This window comes from Carassius gibelio, chromosome B19 (assembly GCF_023724105.1).
Source record: "Carassius gibelio isolate Cgi1373 ecotype wild population from Czech Republic chromosome B19, carGib1.2-hapl.c, whole genome shotgun sequence".
Lineage (NCBI taxonomy): Eukaryota > Metazoa > Chordata > Actinopteri > Cypriniformes > Cyprinidae > Carassius > Carassius gibelio.
This window is the reverse complement of record NC_068414.1, coordinates 20101142-20122169: the sequence shown is the minus strand read 5'-3', so window position 1 is coordinate 20122169 and position 21028 is coordinate 20101142. Positions and strand designations below refer to the sequence as shown.

Sequence of the window (21028 nt, the reverse complement as noted above, 5' to 3'; positions counted from 1 at the left end):
ACGGCCGGAAGCAGCTCATTTCATTCCTCCGTCCTCACTACCCTCGATGGCGGGGCAGCTAGGGGTGTGTTGACATTCCCCAGCAGGAGAGTGCGATTGCGGTGCACTTGTGTCTGCAAAACGCCGCCACTGGGAGGGATAGTCCGCGCCTCTCACCCAAGGCCTGTAAGCTGTCGGCCGCACTCGCTACCAAGGCTTACAGTGCTGCGGGCCAAGCTGTCTCTGCTTTGCATGCCATGGCTATCCTGCAAACCCAACAAGACAAGGCTTTAACAAATGCACGAGGGTAGGACCAACCCGAGGTTGATGCAGGAGCTGCACATGGCGACTGACCTCCCCCTTCTGGGTGACGGAAGTCACAACACAGTCCCTCGGGTAGGCGATGTCCACTCTGGTGGTCCAGTAGTGCCGTTTCAGGTTCAGCCTGGTCTGTATGAGAGACATTGACAAAGTGCACTTTCTCGATGCTCCCATGTCCCAGGCTGTCCTGTGTGGCGACGCTGTCAGGGGCTGTGCCCAGTAGTTCCTGACAGAACAACAGCAGACTGAGGCCATACAGCACATCTCGCCACGACCTCCGGTTGCCACCATTCCGTCGCAGGCAGTGCTTCAGCCTGATCGTCGCCGAGGGCGCCCCCCTGTGTCCTCCACACCAGCTCCGCCCCGTGCTGAGAGTTCTTCGAGGCCGGCGCGTCGAGCCCTGCGCAGGAGAGCGGCGCCCCCCGTGTCACTCCCGGCTGCGAAGTCCTCGAGGAAGTCGACTAAGCGGCCCTGACACGGGCCTCATTCTCACCCACGACGCCCCCTTTCACCAGTGGCCAAGAGTTTCGTGGTTCGGAGACGCAACGCCTCTCCACGCGTCTATGGCCAGTTCCTCCGGGAACACGGGGAGTGTGGTTGTGATGACCCAGGACGCAGTGCCTTCTGGGCCTTCCGGCACGACATCCCATCGCTGCACCACTGCGGGTATGTCGACTGTCCCTTTGGTGCCACTTGTACGGAGTCTGGGAGCGTGGCTTGCACTGCCCAACCCGGCACGCTGGCTCATCCGGACGGTCCGACTCAGCTATGCGATTCAGTTCGCCCGGTGACCCCCCAAGTTCAATGACGTGCTCGAGACTTCGGTGGCAGTCCGGGACACCCCTGTCTTGCGCGAGGAGATTGCTGTCCTGCTGGCGAAGGATGCAATCGAGCCGGTCCCTCCAGCCGAGATGAGGACGGGGTTTTACAGCCCTTACTTCATCGTGCCCAAGAAAAGCAGTGGCCTTCGACCTATCCTGGATCTGCGAGTCTTGAATCGGGCCCTACACAAGCTCCCGTTCAGGATGTTGATGCAGAAACGCATTATCAAATGCGTCCAGTCCCAGGACTGGTTTGCAGCGATCGACCTGAAAGACGCGTACTTTGATGTCTCTATCCTCCCTCGTCACAGACCGTTTCTGCGCTTTGCTTTCGAGGGTCAGGCATGGCAGTACAAGGTCCTCCCCTTCGGGCTCTTCCTGTCCCCCCGTGTCTTCACGAAGGTCGCGGAGGGCGCCCTTGCCCCACTCTGGGAAGTGTGCATCAGGATCCTCAACTATCTCGACGACTGGCTGATTATGGCCCGGTCCCGAGAATAGTTGTGCGATCACAGGGACTTCGTGCTCCGGCACCTCAGTCAGTTGGGGCTTCAGTTCAACCGGGAGAAGAGCAAGCTCTCCCCTGTGCAGAGAATCTCTTATCTCGGTATGGAGTTAGACTCGGTGAGTATGACGGCACGTCTCACCAGCGAGCGTGCCCAGTCAGTGCTGAACTGCCTGAGTTCCTTCAGAGGCAGGACAGTGGTACCACTGAAACACTTTCAGAGGCTCCTGGGGCATATGGCATCCGCAGCTGCAGTCACGCCGCTCTGGTTACTTCATATGAGACCACTTCAGCACTGGTTACACTCCCGAGTCCTGAGATGGGCATGGCGCCGCGGTACACATCGTGTCACCATCACACTGATGTGTCGCCGCCTATTCAGCCCCTGGTCGACCTTGCTTTTCTACAGGCCGGCGTGCCCTTAGAACAAGTGTCCCGGCACGTTGTTGTCACAACAGATGCCTCCAACTCGGGCTGGGGCGCGACATGCAACGGGCAGGCAGCTTCAGGGTCCTGGACAGGACCTCGACTGCTTTGGCACATTAACTGCCTGGAGTTGCTGGCAGTGCATCTAGCTTTGCGACGGTTTCGTCCGCTAGTGCTGGACAAGCACGTGTTGGTCCGCATGGACAACACTGCGGCTGTTTCGTACATCAACCGATAGGGCGGTCTACGATCACGTCGCATGTCTCAACTCGCCCGCCATCTCCTCCTCTGGAGTCAGACGTGGCTCAAGTCGCTGCGCGCTGTCCACATCCCAGGGGAGCTCAATCGTGCAGCCAACGCACTCTCACGACAGCTCACTTTCCCCGGGGAATGGCGACTCCATCCCCAGACGGTCCAGCTGATCTGGAGTCGATTCGGGGAAGCCCAGGTAGACCTGTTTGCTTCCCACGAGTCCTCCCACTGCCAGCTGTACTATTCCCTGTCCCAGGCCCCCCTGGGCACAGATGCACTGGCACACAGCTGGCCTCGGGCTTTACGCAAGTATGCGTTTCCCCCAGTGAGCCTGCTCGCACAGACACTGTGCAAGGTCAGGGAGGACGAGGAACAGGTCCTGTTGGTTGCGCCTTACTGGCCCACCCGGACCTGGTTTTCGGAACTCATGCTCCTCGTGACAGCCCCTCCCTGGCGCATCCCCCTGAGGAGAGACCTTCTCTCTCAGGGGCTTGGCACCATTTGGCACCCGCGTCCAGATCTCTGGAACCTCCACGTGTGGCTTCTAGACGGGACGCGGCAGACCTAAGTGATCTGCCCCCAGCAGTGGTAGACACTATCACTCAGGCTAGAGCCCCTTCTTCGAGGCAAGCCTATGCTCTGAAGTGGAGTCTGTTCACAAATTGGTGTTCTTCTCACCGAGAAGACCCCCGGAGATGCTCGGTCAGTGTCGTGCTTTCTTTCCTGCAAGAAAGGCTGAAGCGTGGGCTGTCACCCTCCACCCTGAAGGTGTATGTGGCTGCCATTGCAGCCCATCACGATGCAGTGGACGGCCGATCCCTGGGGAGGCATGACCTGATCGTTAGGTTCCTGAGGGGTGCCAGAAGGTTACAACCTCCTAGGACACCTCCGATTCCCTCCTGGGACCTCTCTATTGTCCTGGTGGGACTTCAGAGGGGTCCCTTTGAGCCGCTGGATTCGGTCGAGCTGAAGTTTCTGTCTCTCAAGACAGCGCTCCTGATCGTGCTCACTTCCATCAAGAGGGTCGGGACCTCCAAGCATTTTCGGTAAGTGAAGAGTGCCTTGTGTTCGGGCCGGCCTACTCTCACGTTGTCCTGAGACAACGGCCTGGATACATGCCCAAGGTTCTCACCACTCCCTTCCGAGACCAGGTGGTGAACCTGCAAGCGCTGCCCCTGGAGGAGGCAGATCCAGGCTTGTCGTTGCTGTGTCCCGTAAGAGCGCTTCGCATATATGTGGACCGCACCCAGAGCTTTAGAAGCTCTGAGCAGCTCCTGGTCTGCTTTGGAGGTCAGCAGAAGGGGAAGGCTGTCTCTAAGCAGAGGTTGGCCCACTGGATAGTGGACGCCATCGACTTGGCTTACCATTCCAAAGGCGAGCCGTGCCCCCTGGGGGTGAGGGCCCACGCCACACGGAGTGTGGCCTCCTCCTATGCATTGCCGCATGGCGCCTCTCTGGCAGACATCTGTCGAGCTGCGGGCTGGGCGACACCTAACACCTTTGCGAGGTTTTACAACCTCCGTCTAGAGCCAGTTTCTTCCCGTGTGTTGGGTAACAGGTAATTGGCGGGAAGGGCTGGCTGGGTGTCTCGCTTGCTGCGCCATTCCCCCAACACAGGGATGTGAGCGCCTTCTTCAACCAGTAGAGTTCCCCGGTTGGCGTACCCTGGTCGAGCATCCTCCAGCACCCTCGGCGTCAGACTTGGCGGAGCAGTCTGTCGCCAGGCCCAGTACTGGTGTTAGCATGCCCGGAGCCGGTCAGCCCCTGTACTGGGCTAGATGTCCATATGGCTGGGTTCCCTACGGGTAATCCCATATGTGTATTCTTCCACGGTAAGGTTTCCCTCTTGGCAAACCCGTGTCTTCCCTTGACAGACCGTTCTGTCAGTCTCTTCTGGCAGCCGTTCCATCCCTACTCCAAGGTAGGACCTGCCTCAGAGACCCCTTCCATATGTAGTACTGCCCCCTGGGTCAGTCCATATCGGTATATCCACATGTCACCTCCCTACGGGTAGGATGTGGTCTCCGTAGCAGCCTTTCCTAAAGGCTCGCTTCCCCATTGTCTTGCCATCTGAAAGAACAAATAGGGAAGTTTTGAAGCAATCTTTCACCGAAGGTTGAAATCCCTTCCATTTATTTTATGTGGGCAGAACAGCAGCATGGCCTTCTCCTTTAGCGATGTACTCACCCTTTGGCCCCTTCGGTACCAAGGTCAGAGAAATTGCGCGGGGGCTTTGGGAAGGTTGCGACCTTAAGCGTAGCTTTTGTGGCACGCCAGGGCTTGTCAACAATTGCAGCGCCACAGGTGACAAGGTTCAGGTTGTGGCGTTTTCCATAGGACCCCATTTGTCGGTCGACATGACTCGTAGTGACCGACAGATAGGGAACGTCTCAGTTACGTACGTAACCCTCGTTCCCTGATGGAGGGAACGGAGACGTTATGTCCCCATGCCACAACCTTGAACCATTCGCTGTTGCCGGGACACGTTCTCGGCTCCTCAGCGTAAAACCTAATGAGTGGATGCACCTGTCGCCCTATTTATACCCGTTGGCACGGGAGTGGATCAGGTATGTTAATCCACTAGGCAATTTTCATTGGCGTTTTCTCTTAACCCCTTTGCGTGCAAACATCGCTGACGGCCCCAGTTTATTATTGTTTCACTTTCACAGCACATTAAACATCACTGTCTTACTTCATCTGGACAAACTGTGCATCAATGGAAAGTTTAAAGACTCAAGCTTCGATATTTGACCAATATTTTGATAAAACATTGTTGCAGTGACAGATATTTAGTAATTTATGTCAGGAGTGCAAAATAATAAATCCGTATTATGCCACATTTTGAATAGAAATTCACAACTCACTCATATTCAGTCACGTCAAGAGCGGTTTATTTGTGTTCACATAGACTCCCTGAACAGCGTCAATAAGGATTTACAGACCAAAGATGCATATCTGCGGAGATATATGGATATATTTACTGATGTTTACTTCATATTTCTTCAGACAGAATCGTCATTTCTATTCATTTTCCACGGATTTACGCGATCAGATGATAAACAGCCTCTCCCAGCGATCTCTGTGTGCGTGCAGTAGTCACAGCTCGTGCGGTGTGTGACTCAGACTCTGATTGGGTCTTTCAAACGTCAATCTTAGAGTTTCATATCTGGACACCGCCCCATCGTGTCACATGCTTCCTGCACACTTCCTGGTAGTTATCTGGCCAAAACAACACTGAAACACCTCTGTACACACAAAATATCCGAATAATAAACCCGCGATTACGATAGTAAAGCTTGGTATGATAATTTCTTGAGATCTGGGGCGTTTTTATAAAAAAAATCGAAAATGTACATCGGAAATGCTAACTTGTGCAGCGATGAAAAAGGCTACAAATAACATATTTTTACAACAGTAAACGACCAAATTCCACCCCTGATCGCTAAAGGAAGTTATTATAAACACTCGATCGGGGTTTAAAGTGAGTTTTGAGTAAAAGTGTACTAATAATTTCATAAATTGTCAGATGTAGCTTGATGCTAACGTTAGCACCAATGCTACTAATAGCAGGTGCTTTTCTTCTTCATAATGCATTTTTGTCTCAATAATTCACGTAAGGTCGTAAGAAAATGTTTTGTTGTATTTCTATAGTAAGACTTTTGATAAATAAGGGCTAAATGCAAAGAGAGACTGAAGTGAGATCGCTGCTTTGTTGCTTTGTAAAGCCTGAAAAACCACAATCAAGGCTAATAAAGGTGGAATAAAAACAAAAGAATAATGATAAAAGAATAATGCGGATAATGTGTCATACTTGGCGGAGGTGTGAAAGAACCGTTTGGTGAGAACAATACAATCATGATTCGGGCAGTTTTCAAAAGTGAAACATACACAAAGAGCACAGGAAAGTTTACATGTGAGATCTTACAGAGATGACAAGGGCCATAAATCAATCTGATTAGCCTTCTCTAAAAACACACATGACATGGCCTTAGAAAATATTTCATAAAATTCACAGTTTTACAGATTCGATTATGAAATTTTTTATGAAGTCTTGGAAGACTTGTGGCCTTAGCTACACTGTGTTTTCAAACTCATTTCCTACATCAACATTTTTTTAAATACATTTAAAACATATGTTTTTAATATTTTTATTTTTGTTTTTATGTTTGAGCTTATATATCTCTATTATCATAACAGTCTGAGTGATTCTGATTCCTGAACAGTAAACTTTAAAGTGTCAGCTTTGTGAACAAAGGTTGATTATGTATCTAGTCAGAAAGAATCATGAGCAGAAATCTTTTTATTTTGGGTATGTAATTTCGGTCTCCATGCCAAAAAAGGGGGGTTACTAGTAAGGGGTTAAATTTAGAGATGATTGGCCTCCCAAGTGAGACCCCATTTGTCGGTCGACATAACGTCTCCGTTTCCTCCATCAGGGAACGAGGGTTACGTACGTAACCGAGACGTTCAGTTTCCTGCACAGACTGATAGTTTTGTACTTTACACATCAATGTATCGTCACAAGCCACAGAGTTTAATTTGGTTTTGTTTGTGTATGTTTTTTGGGCTCAAAGCTGTGATTCCCATCCACTTACATTACATGAATCTTTGTTTGTGTTCTACTGAATAAACTAAGTCAGCTACGTCTTGGATGCCCTGGGGATAAGAAGTTAAAAATCTAATTTTCATTTTGGGGTGAACTATCTCTTCAATGAAGGGGTCAGTTTAAAAGGTTAGTTTATGACGTTATTTTAATGACAAATGTCGAGAGTGCATTATTGTACCACGAAAGCACATTAATATAATATGCAAAGCTCGAATCTCTCCTCTCACGTGTGGATTTCCTTTGATCGTGCACAAAACTGGGCACTTAAAACGTGTCTCTCCTCTCGCTCAAACTGTGTCCTGTGGACTCTCAGATACATCTGTGCTCATGCACTATAGATTTAAGCTATTTTCGCAACTGAAGTAAAAAGGTTATCATTATGCACTTTTAAAAAGGAGTCACAAAACAGATTTGCGCAGGTCCTTTCCTTTCCTTGATTTTTTTTGTTTTAACATAAACTGGTTAATGTAGCTACTTTTTTTACTATATATTTTTTATGTTTGTATTTTGATCTTTTCTGCAAATGCACATATCCATCTCTCTGTAAAATAGTCTACTTTGTAAACACTGTTTTAAAAGATACCATTGGTCTCAAACTCAATTCCTGGAGGGCCACAGCTCTACACAGTTTAGCTCCAACCCCAATCATTCACACCTGATCCAGCTAATCAAGGTTTTCAGTATTATTAGAGACTTCCAAGCAAGTGTGAGTTGGAGCTGGTTGGAGTTAACTGTGCAGAGCTGTGGCTACTCTAGGACTGGACATTTACAGAATTAAGAGAAGAAATTGCTTACAAACAGAGTTATTTGTGTACCTATATGGCCACAATCGCTTGAAAGTTATATGGCCACTTCAGCTGAAGTCGGTGTCAGCTGAAAATAGCATTTCACTTTGAGTAATATTGATCATCATAATACTGCTCAATAATGATGCTGCAGATCACAAGATTAAAAATTTTATCATGAGCCATATTTGTTTTTATAGAGTCACCAGGTTTATTTATTTTTTTCTCCTCTATGGCTACTCCAGAAATTGCATTAGGTAGAGAGCTTTCAGAAAAACACAGATGTTCCATTAGTTGTTGTTCAGATTTTCCATTAGTCTAAATCAAGTGATGCTATTTACCCCATTGAGTGATACAAGTGAAGGCTTAGGTTGTACTGTGGCACATCCTGGTCCGGAAATGGTCTTGAAAAAATGTGAACATTCTAGTATAATTTACACAATATTTTACATGGAAAGCTTCAAAATGCACAAGATGTTTTGAAAAATGAAAATGCTGTCTTTAATGTACTCACACTCATGTTAATCTAAACTTGTATGACTTTTATAAATCTCTTCTGTAACATTTTCGTCTTTAGTTTCTTTTCTTTTCTTTGTTTTGTATTGTTTTGTTTTTTTGGTCCATACAGTATATTCAAATCATTGGGGTCTAATACAGTCAACAGTAGATGTTGAATGTCCACAGTATATAAACAAATTTAAAAGAGCATAATTTAGATCGGTTAAAATACTGCTGTTATGTAATTAACAGCACCATTAAGATGGATGTGTGAAAGTGTTTGTGAGTTGTGGTCTTATGAGATGGCGGATATAAGAGGAATATTCTAGGAGATATCTCAGTAGACCCTCCTTGACGCTCAAAGAGCTTGCACCACTTTGTACAGCAACTGAAGATGAGCAAGTCCCAAAACACAGTTCCATTAAAACATTCTTTGACTGCTGACAAGACTCCTGAAAAAAAAGGCATGACAACTGCCTTCATCTGGGACTAAGAAAGATTTAAGCCCTGTCACCTCCGTCTCCTCTCCAAAGCATTTTTCAAATGTCTGTGTCATTCTAAGGGAATATTATATAGAATCTTTCGATATACTTTGGAGAATCTGACATAAGCATAACATGCTGTTACCAAAAAAAAAAACAAAAAAACAAAAAAACAGACCATTGTCTGGCTGTTCTGTTCTAAACAATGAGGACTAAACACACTTGACATATTTCACAGATATAAGTACATTTAAGCATGTATTGGGAGGAAATGCTATCATTATTCAAAACCAACCAAGATTTTATTTTAAAATTTATCTTTTTTTTCTTAGTTAGCTTATGTTTTAGCATATTAGATTTGCATAGGCCTGCTGTTAGCCACTTAGCCTGCTAGCGTTTACTAAATATATATTTAGGTGTGTGTTTTTTATTTAACAGTAAGTGACCAGCAAAGTATTCTGCCATCTTGAGTAAAATTTAAATCCAAAGGCAAAAATGTTCATTCTGAAGGGCATTGCACATTAGAAATCAGACTACATTGTTAGCCTATTACTTCACAGAAAGCACAGAGGGAAATTTACCCACCAGTCACTGAGTGCACAAAACTACACTAAATACGTTTAAATAAAATAAAGGCGGGAAAATGAAGATGAGGCTCTTTGTTATTAATAAGTTTACTTAATGTTAAGAAAGGTACAATATAAATTTAATATAACGCAATTTTATTTATTTATATATATATATATATATATATATTTTAAATAAACAAATCAATAAAAATCCTATTAAACTACTTAAATATAAAACAAAATACATTCATCACTCAGTTTGGTGCTTTCAAATATGATTATCTATATTATTCAAATGAACTAGCCAACAATAAAATTATATAAATACACGTGAATGTACTATATACACTTGTATATTACATATGGTAACTTATATTTGATTTATCTACAGAAGCTCATGATGGAATTGTATGGAAAATGCCTCTCATGTGCATCTAAAATATTGCCTGCGTGTGATGTTGCAGTGTTCTTTGGTCAAATAAATACATTTTGTCAAGTAAAAGTAGCTTCAAAAGATATCTTCTGCTCAGGGAGTAGGAAGTGAACATTGTGTAGGATCCCTGTCAGCCAGAATGGATTTTCCTTTTTTTATTTCAACTGTTTTTTTTTTTTTTTTTTGTGTTGCCCACTGACTTTTATTGTTGTATGTACAAAACAGTTTGCAAAATATGAGTGATTTGACTGGTGGACTGAACTGAACTGCCTGTGACACCAGGATACTGTGTGTATGATCAAATTAGATTTAGCCCACCCTAAACATTTATGGCGATAGAAAGTCTGACTATGTGAGACTAACCATTGCTAAGTTGAGGAACAAAACCTACTAGCAATGTCCCTACTCTTTCAAAGGTCAATTTAAAATGTCTTGCATTGACTAACTGCAGATTAAGGTGCTTTTCTCATGCCTGAAGGAAAGGAAATGTCTGAAAAGTTCGTTTGACAGCCCATTCCTGTAGTAGAGATGTCTTCACATGCCCGTTTCAGTCTCATTAAGTGCTTGTGATGAGAAATGACTTTCAATGGCCGTATAAGTGACTAAAGTCATAACATTATGAGTATGATTAAGAACTGAACTCCTGGGTACACATCACACAGTAATGAAAATCAAGGGAAAATCGCTTGAAACAAATCGGCCAATACATCATGCAGGCTAGGTTAATTAGATGCTATTATGTAAACTAGCCATGTGCAAAAGAAATCATTATACATCAGTAAGACGGCCCCCTTTATCTAAATTTCGTGAGCACTGTTCTAACTTTGTTAGGATGTCAGGACAAACATTAGTTGAATCTGATAAAAGTTTCCTTCAGGGATCTCAAAACTTGTGCTGAAGAAAGTAAGCAAATTGGAGATTTGAAAGTATATCTTAGTTTTGTTAGTGAACAAATACACTTTGCAAACTGTTTGAATTCATTTTAGATGTTTCTTCAAACGTATTAGATCATGTCATGGCACTGCAGGGTTCCACTAGCCCATTTTGCTCTGCCTGTCCTCGACTGAACCGAGACATCAAACAGAGAAATTAGTTTCACAGCCCTGAGACAGATTGCACCCCTCCCTCACACACTAAACAACTGTTGTATTATGTATGTACAGTATTATAGTCTAGAAGCACTATTAGCTTGTTGACGGTCTTCTAACTGGGGTACTGATCCTACACTCATAATCCAAAGATGCATACACTTTCTCATTTTTTCTTAGATTTATCAAGTTACAGCGTCAAGATAAAACTATTGAAAATGTTTATTATGTATTTATTTATTTTTATTTTATTTTTTATTTTTTATTTTGTAATGCACAATTTGACTGCTATTACAGGCTGTATAAATGAACTAACTGTTACTGACTGGCATAAAAAATCCATGACGACTCAATGCACTGACTGTGTGAAAGCACTTATTTAAGTCATGGAGGATAAATAGGCTTCTTGGGTTTAGTCTCTTGGCCAAGTACAATGAGCACATTATCTGAAGGCCTTGTGAATGGCATAAAACTAAGGGTACATAAAACCTTTAGCACTTACTAGAATCCACCCAACATTAATCCTTGTGTGACTTTGGCCATGTCCAATTTAATTACTTCCAATCCTGGACAATTAATTTTCTGTGCACTTTTGTCTCCTCCATTTCTTGAGAATGATTTCTTTTGGGTTTTCCCCATTATTTACATCCAATTATGTCCCTCTCTTATTTCAAATCCATGTTAATACCGGAAAGTACAGTGTCTTGCTAATTTGCATTACATGGAAGTCAAGGAACAAGGACTTGCACACACAATGTAATTTTTTCTTTTCTTTTGTTCTTCTTCTTTTTCCCCTTAAACTTAAACTTGTGACTTAAATAAATAACATTGTTATTTTTCCAAAAAAAAAAAAAAAAAACAGCTGCAAGGGAAAGATTTTCTTACACTCTCCTTTTTTACATCTATGTATGAGTCATTAATCTGATGGTCCTTTTTTTGCTGAGGGTTCTTACAGAGAAATGTGAGTTACTTTGTCAGAGCAAACTCACTAATGAGGTAGTCTCTTGGAAGGGTTCAAAACCTCTGACTGCCTCTGAATCTAACCTTCAGTGCATGGCCATGTGAAACAGAACCTCTCAATCTGTGATGTCTTATGTTTGCTTCATTTGTGAGGTTGAAGGTCCAAGGCGCAGTTTCTAAATTACACTTCACACAGATAGAAATCCTGTACGAACTGATGATCTTCTCTTGTGAAGGTCAGTCTGAGAATATGCCAAGCAGAAAGTAGATTTATCAAATTAATGTAAGTGACAAGTGCATTAAGATAAAAATGGATGGATTTTTCTTGTGACATTAATTGTTCCTTAACTGAGTACAGTGTTCAATGTGCCCTAAGTTTCAAACTCCAGATCAGTGTCAAAATGGAAAGAGCTAATATCAACTTTCATTCTCAGTGTTCCTAGCCGTTAACCAATTTGGTCTTGCTGATCATGCATGGTGGAGAGGCGAAAATTTCTAGGACTAGCAGAAACTAGCTGCTGCTTGGGGTGTCCAATCTTGCTCCTGGAGGTCTACTGTCTTGCAGTTTTGCTCAAATCCCAATTAAAAATGCTTGGCCCAGCTAATTAAGGTCTTAGATTACTAGAAACTCCCAGGCAGATGTTTTGGGGAAGGTTGAATCAAAACTATGCAGGACATTGGGATCTGACACCCTTGTGCTAAAATAATAATAATTTATATGAAATTATGAAATACTACTTGGGCCAAACTAAAATCGTGATTGCAAGCCAGGTTGCAATCTATAATACATTGCAATTTCACCATCTACAAAGTGTCAGTACTGTTTTGGCTTAGAACAAATACAACATGAATCCCGATACTGATTTGGTGCTGGTCTTGTTGGTGACATGCTTATATATATATATATATATATATATATATATATATATATATATATATATATATATATATATATATATATATATATATATATATATATATATATATATATATATATATATATATATATGGGTTTAACAGACCAGAAATAGAAGATCCTCCAATAACCAACAGGTCTGGTGTTTGAGTGCACTTTGGATTCCGTGTAAGCTATAATGGTGATGGCAAGAGAGTGGTGGATAAAAAAACAACGGTATGTCGCATCTGCTACATGACAATAGTGTACACCAGCGGGAATAAAAAAAAAAAAAAACACCAGCGGGAATACTTGAAACATGTCAACTCATTTACGCCGACATCACCTTATTGTGTCAGTATCTGGAAAAAGACGAAACATACACGCAACAAACTATGCCCGCAGCATTTAGACAGACATTTCCAACGGATTCAAACAGGGCAAAAGACATCACCGCGGCGATCGGTAGGCTTCATTTACGTTACATTTACGTTATAGCCGTGGATATGAGACCTTACTATTTACCATTCATTCTGTCATCACCATTATAGTTTATAGGGAATCCAAAGTGCACTCAAATACCAGACCTGTTGGTTATTGGAGGATCTTCTATTTCTGGTCTGTTAAATGCATTAGACATTTTGCAATGAGCCTTCAGCGCGTGCTGAGTGCCTAAAAACGCGTGGAAAACGCTAGGCGTGTTTTTCTCCTCGTTTCCAAAGTGCTCGGGCAGAAGCGCTCATGAGGCGTCTGTCTTTGCTAAGCAATAATTACGTGCTCTCTCCATGAGACGCGGAAATTTCAGCAAAGGACAAATGGATTTGCAGCTCTAAAAATAGCTTGCAGTAGCTCTGGTACTAAATTTATTTCAAAATTGCAATCCATATATAACTATGATCAGCTGTTCCTTCATCTTGGCTGAGCTTTCAACGTTGTTACGGGAAAGGATGAAGCTGATTGGTTAGATCTTGTCACATGACCCGCGGTGCGCTTGCGGCATTCTGAATAGTTGAGATGTTTTTTACATTTTGCTGTATCTAAAACGTACCGAACCGAACCGAACCGTGACATCAGTGTATCGTATCGAACCGAACCGTGAATTTTGTGAACCGTTACACCCCTGATAAATATATATACACATTTGTTATTTATTATTTTCTGATAGAATTCTAAGAGGTCCACTGATATGGATCTGCTAAAACTCTTGAGGGGCCACTTCAAACTGAGGCTGGAGCTGTAGAGAGAGTATTGCTATCCACTCTCAGTCTGAGCATCCATCTCCTCCTATATCAACTGGTTTTAGAGACAAGAGCTCAGGATCCCTGAGGTCCCCATTCACTCAAGACTATCTTTCATGACCACAGGTAACTGAAAAATCTGCCTGCTTTTTTGCTCTTGTAGAATATCTGTCATATCATCTGATCAGGTTGCACAGGTGTTGGTTTGGATTGCAGAGGAAGGGCCCATGACAGATTTAGACGGGAGCATCGCCGATGATAAGAAGCAATATCCTCTTGAAAGGTAGATTATAAACATCTGCTAAAGTTGTCCTGCAGGGGCCATTGAATTTTATGTCCTCTGATTTTTCTTCTGTGTCATATTGAAAGGTGTGAGAGAGTAAGGAATGGATATTATGAGCACTGCTTTCTATCTCACACAGATTGGATGAAGTGAACACAATACTTATCTTACACTTGTCTCAAATCTGAAGCCCTTAGAAATTATTCTTAAAATATATATTTTGTTTGTTTGTTTGTTTATCTACTGAGTGTCACACTTATCATTGATTCTCTTCTCTTTTTTGTCCACTTTGAGAACCTGTGCCTTTAAAATGCCATGCCATGAGATTAAAAGGATGTCCGACACTGCTTTCTTGCATTTAAATGTGTATTCACACTCTCTTGATAGTGCGTTCACTTTCTCTTGTAACAATTTTCTGAAATTTCAAGCATTATAAACGGCTGTGGTACTCAGGTAGGTTTTGAGAGGTCTATAAGAAACATTTTTGTTTGTTGATATGGACTACATTGACGAGAGTGAAGTAGTAATGTTCACTGAAGCTTACATTGCGATGTTCCTGAGAGAAAACAGATTTGACCATCTCATTTTCACCAAGTGTTTTAAAGCTTAATGTTTTGCAGAACATCAGTTATATATTACATGAGAATAGGGCCTGAAGTTAGGAATAACATTTTAAGGAAAATATAATTATAATTTCATAATGATCCTTGTTCTGAACATTACATCCTTTCTTTTTCCCTAAGTTTTAATTATTTGGATTTTAGATAAAAAATTACCTCAATTTAACACCAGCAAGCTTGTTTACAGTTGGCTACAGTTTGCATCTGCTAACAATATTTACTTATTTTCAGTATTCTTATGAATAAACAAGTCATATCTGTCTATTAGCCTAGTTAATCCAAACAATATATATAAAAAAAAAATACTGTTGATTAACAACCGTTACACCCCTTATATTGTATTTACTGTATATAATTGTATGTATAGGTTTATTTAGGGAGAGTTTTGTCATTGAGTCAGGGTTGCACTTAAGGATCTAAAAAATTATGAAATGCTTAAAGTACATTTCTTTTCGGATTCACATTATGTTTGTCCCTTAATATTATGGCTTGAGTAACTCTTGCTCAGTGGAATATGAAGTAATCAGTAATGCAGTTGCTGTCAGAGACAGTAATTAGTAAAGTAAACCAACTGCAATTAAGAAAATGCAGGCAGCAGTGTTGACCACAAATAATTTTATTTATTACACAGCACTCTGGAATATGTGATTTACTCATATATACTCATCTATCTATCTATCTATCTATCTATCTATCTATCTATCTATCTATCTATCTATCTATCTATCTATCTATCTATCTTTTTACATTTTGCCTTTCTGTAGGATATTGAATCCAAATTGATGTCACTGGAAAGTTCATCAATGCTCTAGATTCAAAGGTCCCCGTGACTTTGCAAAGTAAGACATGTTCCTGGATAAACATCTTTTGATGATCCTGAATCAACATTGTTGTCCAAACATATAGACTTAGCCCAATACTGTAAGCCTTACAGATATTTATTCTGAATCAGATATATTTTATCAGAAACAGATATTTCCTGAAAAATTACACTCACCTAAAGGATTATTAGGAACACCATACTAATACTGTGTTTGACCCCCTTTTGCCTTCAGAACTGCCTTAATTCTATGTGGCATTGATTCAACAAAGTGCTGAAAGCATTCTTTAGAAATGTTGGCCCATATTTATAGGATAGCATCTTGCAGTTTATTGAGATTTGTGGGATGCACATCCAAGGCACGAAGCTCCCGTTCCACCACATCCCAAAAGATGCTTTATTGGGTTGAGATCTGGTGACTGTGGGGGGGCATTTTAGTACAGTGAACTCATTGTCATGTTCAAGAAACCAATTTGAAATGATTTGAGCTTTGTGACATGGTGCATTATCCTGCTGGAAGTAGCCATCAGAGGATGGGTACATGGTGGTCATAAAGGGATGGACATGGTCAGAAACAATGCTCAGGTAGGCCGTGGCATTTAAACCATGCCCAATTGGCACTGAGGGGCCTAAAGTGTGCCAAGAAAACATCCCCCACACCATTACACCACCACCACCAGCCTGCACAGTGGTAACAAGGCATGATGGATCAATGTTCTCATTCTGTTTAAGCCAAATTCTGACTCTACCATCTGAATGTCTTAACAGAAATCGAGACTCATCAGACCAGGCAACATTTTTCCAGTCTTCAACTGTCCAATTTTGGTGAGCTTGTGCAAATTGTAGCTTCTTTTTCCTATTTGTAGTGGAGATGAGTGGTACCCGGTGGGGTCTTCTGCTGTTGTCGCCCATCCGCCTCAAGGTTGTGCATGTTGTGGCTTCACAAATGCTTTGCTGCATACCTCGGCTGTAACGAGTAGTTATTTCAGTCAAAGTTGCTCAACTATCAGCTTGAGCTTGAGTCGGCCCATTCTCCTCTGACCTCTAGCATCAACAAGGCATTTTTGCCTACATTTTCACACCATTCTTTGTAAACCCTAGAAATGGTTGTGCGTGAAAATCCCAGTAACTGAGCAGATTTACTCAGAAATACTCAGACTGGCCCGTCTGGCAACAACAACCATGCCACGCTCAAAATTGATTAAATCACCTTTCTTTCCCATTCTGACATTCAGTTTGGAGTTCAGGAGATTGTTTTGACCAGGACCACACCCCTACATGCATTGAAGCAACTGCCAGGTGATTGGTTAATTAGATAATTGCATTAATGAGAAATAGAACTGGTGTTCCTAATAATCCTTCAGGTTAGTGTATATCTCTTATATATAGTTCTTATTGGTTGATTGGAATGTTGTCCCTTGATCAACAAATATTATGATCCAGGAACATGTTGTACTTGGTGAAATTACGCTCACCAGATTCAAAACAAGGATGGAGTCCAGTTTAAAATATAAAGCCGGCATTTCTCTCTCTCTCTCTCTCTCGTATCCCCTGTTCCATCTCCTTTCCTCCTTTTTTGGCTCTAAGCCACAGATGATTGAAAACTCTCTTTTTATCTTGTATCTGAAGTGATGGACAAGCTCAATGTTAGTGCTTCCCTGAATGTCCAGACGTTTGGTCTAGCAGAACCCTGCCATGTCATGTCTTATTAATATCCCCTTTTTGTCATGGCCTTTGTACACAGATTAGAGAGTAATTAACCGTTAAAGTCAGCTGCTGGGCCAATATTAACCATTTGCAAGCATGTGGGTCTTACAAGCTGTAGCTCTCTCTCACAGTCATTTCTTCCTGTCCTCTCTGCTTTCTGCTTCTAAGCACTTTCCCTTTGTTCCTCTATTTACTTTTTCAGGTGAAGGACCACTGGAAATGTAAAATGCAGAGCTCCTAGTACTCCAAATCTGGGAAAAACTACCATGCACTCTTAAAGCATTACCTATAATGTGATGTGTCACACTGTGACTTTTTGGGGGCGGAACCAAAAGTGGCGAAGGTTGGTTCCGCCCGAAGATGGTTTCCGCCCGGCCCGTATATTACAAACACCGGAACTTCCGGGAAACTCCGGGAGGCAAATTGGGCTGTACGAGGCACAGGTGAGGACAATAAACGCGGCGATCGTGGATTGGATAATGGAGAGAACAGGAAGGGTATAAAAAGAGTCTCAGAAATTCAAACAGGAGTTGGAGTTGAATCGTTTCAGGCCGATCCGGCGGGCAGTGTAGAGGTTTGGGCAGAGTCAGCATTGGTGAAGGCAGAGGGACTTCACGGGGTGAAGAAGGAGACAAGGACACTAGCAACTGGGCTGAGTATACAACATTTTTTGATGTTTGATGAGACCATCTATATATAAACTACTGATGTGTTGGAGTCACAGTCATAGGAAGTACTCACCGGAAGTAACGTCAAGGGCGATCTCCAGCAACGGAAAACCGATGGTGTGAAGAGGATTGGACAGCTAGAAGGAGAAGGAGACAAAGGAAGAGTGGAATCGTTCATTTGTGAGTACTATTGGACAGTGCATTGTACATCATTGGGGAGAGTGCATTATCCAGCGTATGTTGTGAGCATCTGGTAAATAGGCCAGCGGCCCCATTACGGAGCAGAGTTTTGGGTGAGCCGGGAAGTACGAGTACAGGAAGCCGCAAGCAGTCGTGACGGCAACGTTATTCCTCCGGCCCTTCATCTATCAACAACGCCCAACGAAACCCCAGGATAAGTCCTAGTAAACCGTGGTTCTGACCCTATTTCACGTAGAGTGTGTGGAGTGCAGTGGGTGAGTCCTTGTCTTTGCTGTGAGTGTGTACACTTGAAATCTTGCAGTGTTATGCTGTGGTTGTGTTGTCAGTAGCCACCCTAGACTGGATGAGTCGTGGGGGAGACCAGTGACCGTTGAGGCTGGTGAAGCGCCATTTTCATCTAAATGCCATTTTGCGACCCCTGCATGGAGACCCAAATGTAACGTCCTGTCTAGACCCTTTCAGAATACCCTGGCTCTGTGGAAGCGGTGGTGAAGAATACACGTAAGCAAGACTGGTGTGAGTAAAAGCCAAAATTATACCTATATGCAAGGAGGAAGTTTTACTGTTGCAAATTAGCTGTGTGGATTTACTTTACCTGTTGTGGAGCCTCTTCAAAGGTTCACCCCGGTCCAGATCCCTTAAACTGCAAATAGAAGAGAGGAGAGGGAAGCGTTCGGCCCGGTGCGACAGTGTTTAACTTTCCCCGACGCACAGGAAATCCCTGTGGAGGACTGCGCTACGACGATTTACTACTCCAGGTCTGACAGTTCATCTACTTACTGTATCGCAGTATTTCACCGTAAGCCCACCGCCCAGGAGAAGTATTCTAGGAGAATAGAGCCCCAGTTGCCTGTGGAATACCTACCTTTGCCCATTGCTGCGAATCACTAAAGTGAGAATAGAGCCCCAGTTGCCTATGGAATACTTACCTTTGTCCATTGCTACGAATCACTAAAGGGAGAATAGAGCACCAGTTGCCTGTGAAATACCTACCTTTGTCCATTGCTACGAATCACTAAAGGGAGAATAGAGCACCAGTTGCCTGTGAAATACCTACCTTTGTCCATTGCTGCGAATCACTAAAGTGAGAATAGAGCCCCAGTTGCCTGTGAAATACCTACCTTTGCCCATTGCTGCGAATCACTAAAGTGAGAATAGAGCACCAGTTGCCTGTGAAATACCTACCTTTGCCCATTGCTGCGAATCACTAAAGTGAGAATAGAGCCCCAGTTGCCTGTGGAATACTTACCTTTGTCCATTGCTACGAATCACTAAAGTGAGAATAGAGCCCCAGTTGCCTGTGAAGTACCTACCTGTGTTGTCTCCCGCAGTTTGAGTGACCTCTCTCTTGCAGTGCCATTGGAGTTCTGTGTCGCGGGTTGGCGCTCACCTCGGAGTGTGCAGAAGGGGAGGCGCCGCCCGAGCACCCTGTACGAAGAGATCGGAGGAACAAGTCGTTTATCAGCCAGTCGTATGGACCCAAGTAACAGGTAGCCACTCTCACCGGATCGATTACTCATTGTGTGTTTCACTCTGCCTTCAGGAGAAAAGAAGGGCGCCACGAGTCAACAAAAGCCCAAAGGGACATACTAACCCTCGCCGCATAGTCCTCTCCAGCCCCTTTCTCCTCCCGCTGAACAGAGATGATAATTTTAAGATTTACCTCCCCCTCCCTGAATTATTTTAATTAATTTAAATAAAGTTGTTTTAATATCACTTACGCTTGGTCTGTCTGGTCATTGGGGTTGCTTTGAGACCTCCTCGAGGTGGAAACTAGGAAGGGGCGTGACTTGCAACATCTGTGGTCCGCTCCGACCTGTGACATGATGTACTTTGTGTAAAAGTGCCAAATATCTAGAAATGTCTGACATTAAACAATACAATTGTTCCACCATTATTTTGATCTTATTCCAGTGCTCTGGAGGTCTCTAGGGACAGGCTTTAATGGGACAGAAAACCTCCAGGGCGGCACCCATTCTGGGACCCATGGCAGATCAGGCACTTCAGGGGGCCATGGTGGAGCTGGCATTTCAGGAGGCCATGGTTGGAACAGGCAGTTAGGTCTCCATCCAATATGGTCGGAGACGTAAAGCTCCCCCTTCACCCATTTTTTTTTCTTGAGGACAGAAGCCCTCTCTGGGCTGGGCTCAGAAACAACAACCCTTACTGTGCTGCACTCGGGAACTGAAGCACTATCTAGGTCGGACTCAGGAACTGGGGTCCTCCCTGGGCCCAATGTGGAAATGACAGCCCTCTCTGGGCTATACTCAGGATCTGAGGCCCTCTTTGGGCCTGATGTGGAATCAATAGCCTTCTCTGGACTGGATATGGAATCAACAGCCTTCTCTGGGCTAGACTTGGGAACAACAGCCCTCTCTGGGCTTTGAACACACTCTGAATTAGTTTGGGCTGTATTGGATTCAGGACAGAACTTCAAGAAAGGAGAGGACTCAGGGGATGGAGCCAAAACTAGAGCAGACTTAGGGGTTGGAGCCGACACAGTGGCGGACTCAGGGGCTGGATCTGACACTAGAGTGGATTCAGGAACTGGACCTAACACTGGAGCGGACTCAGGGGCTGGAGTCGACACTGGAGCGGACTCGGAGGATGAGCCTGACACTGGAGCAGACTCTGGGGCTGGAGCCGACACTGGAGTGGACTCTCCTAACAGTCCTACTTTGGTTTGATATTAAAGGGAATAAATAAAGGACAAGATTAATCAGCTCGATCAAGGGAAAATTAACACATCGGGAGATCACAGTGGATCGTATCTTCATCTAGTCCCAACTGAAAACAACTAACCCGGTTGGAGAGCTCAAGGAAATCCTCCACATACACCACAGCTGATCCTCAGACTCTGTCATCTTCGTATTC

General features: G+C 43.6%; 2 long non-coding RNA genes across 2 annotated transcripts; one reads left to right on the top strand and one right to left on the bottom strand.

Annotated features, from left to right (window-relative positions):
* The first annotated feature begins 17590 nt into the window (after positions 1–17590).
* Positions 17591–19870, top strand: LOC127978822 (uncharacterized). Its single transcript, XR_008158659.1, has 2 exons — positions 17591–19046; positions 19509–19870. It is a non-coding gene; the product is annotated as an uncharacterized LOC127978822 (long non-coding RNA).
* LOC127978821 (uncharacterized) lies at positions 18875–19514 on the bottom strand. The gene is made up of 3 exons (XR_008158658.1): positions 19212–19514; positions 19080–19147; positions 18875–19015 (listed from the first exon to the last, which is right to left on the bottom strand). It is a non-coding gene; the product is annotated as an uncharacterized LOC127978821 (long non-coding RNA).
* Positions 19871–21028: the final 1158 nt, after the last annotated feature.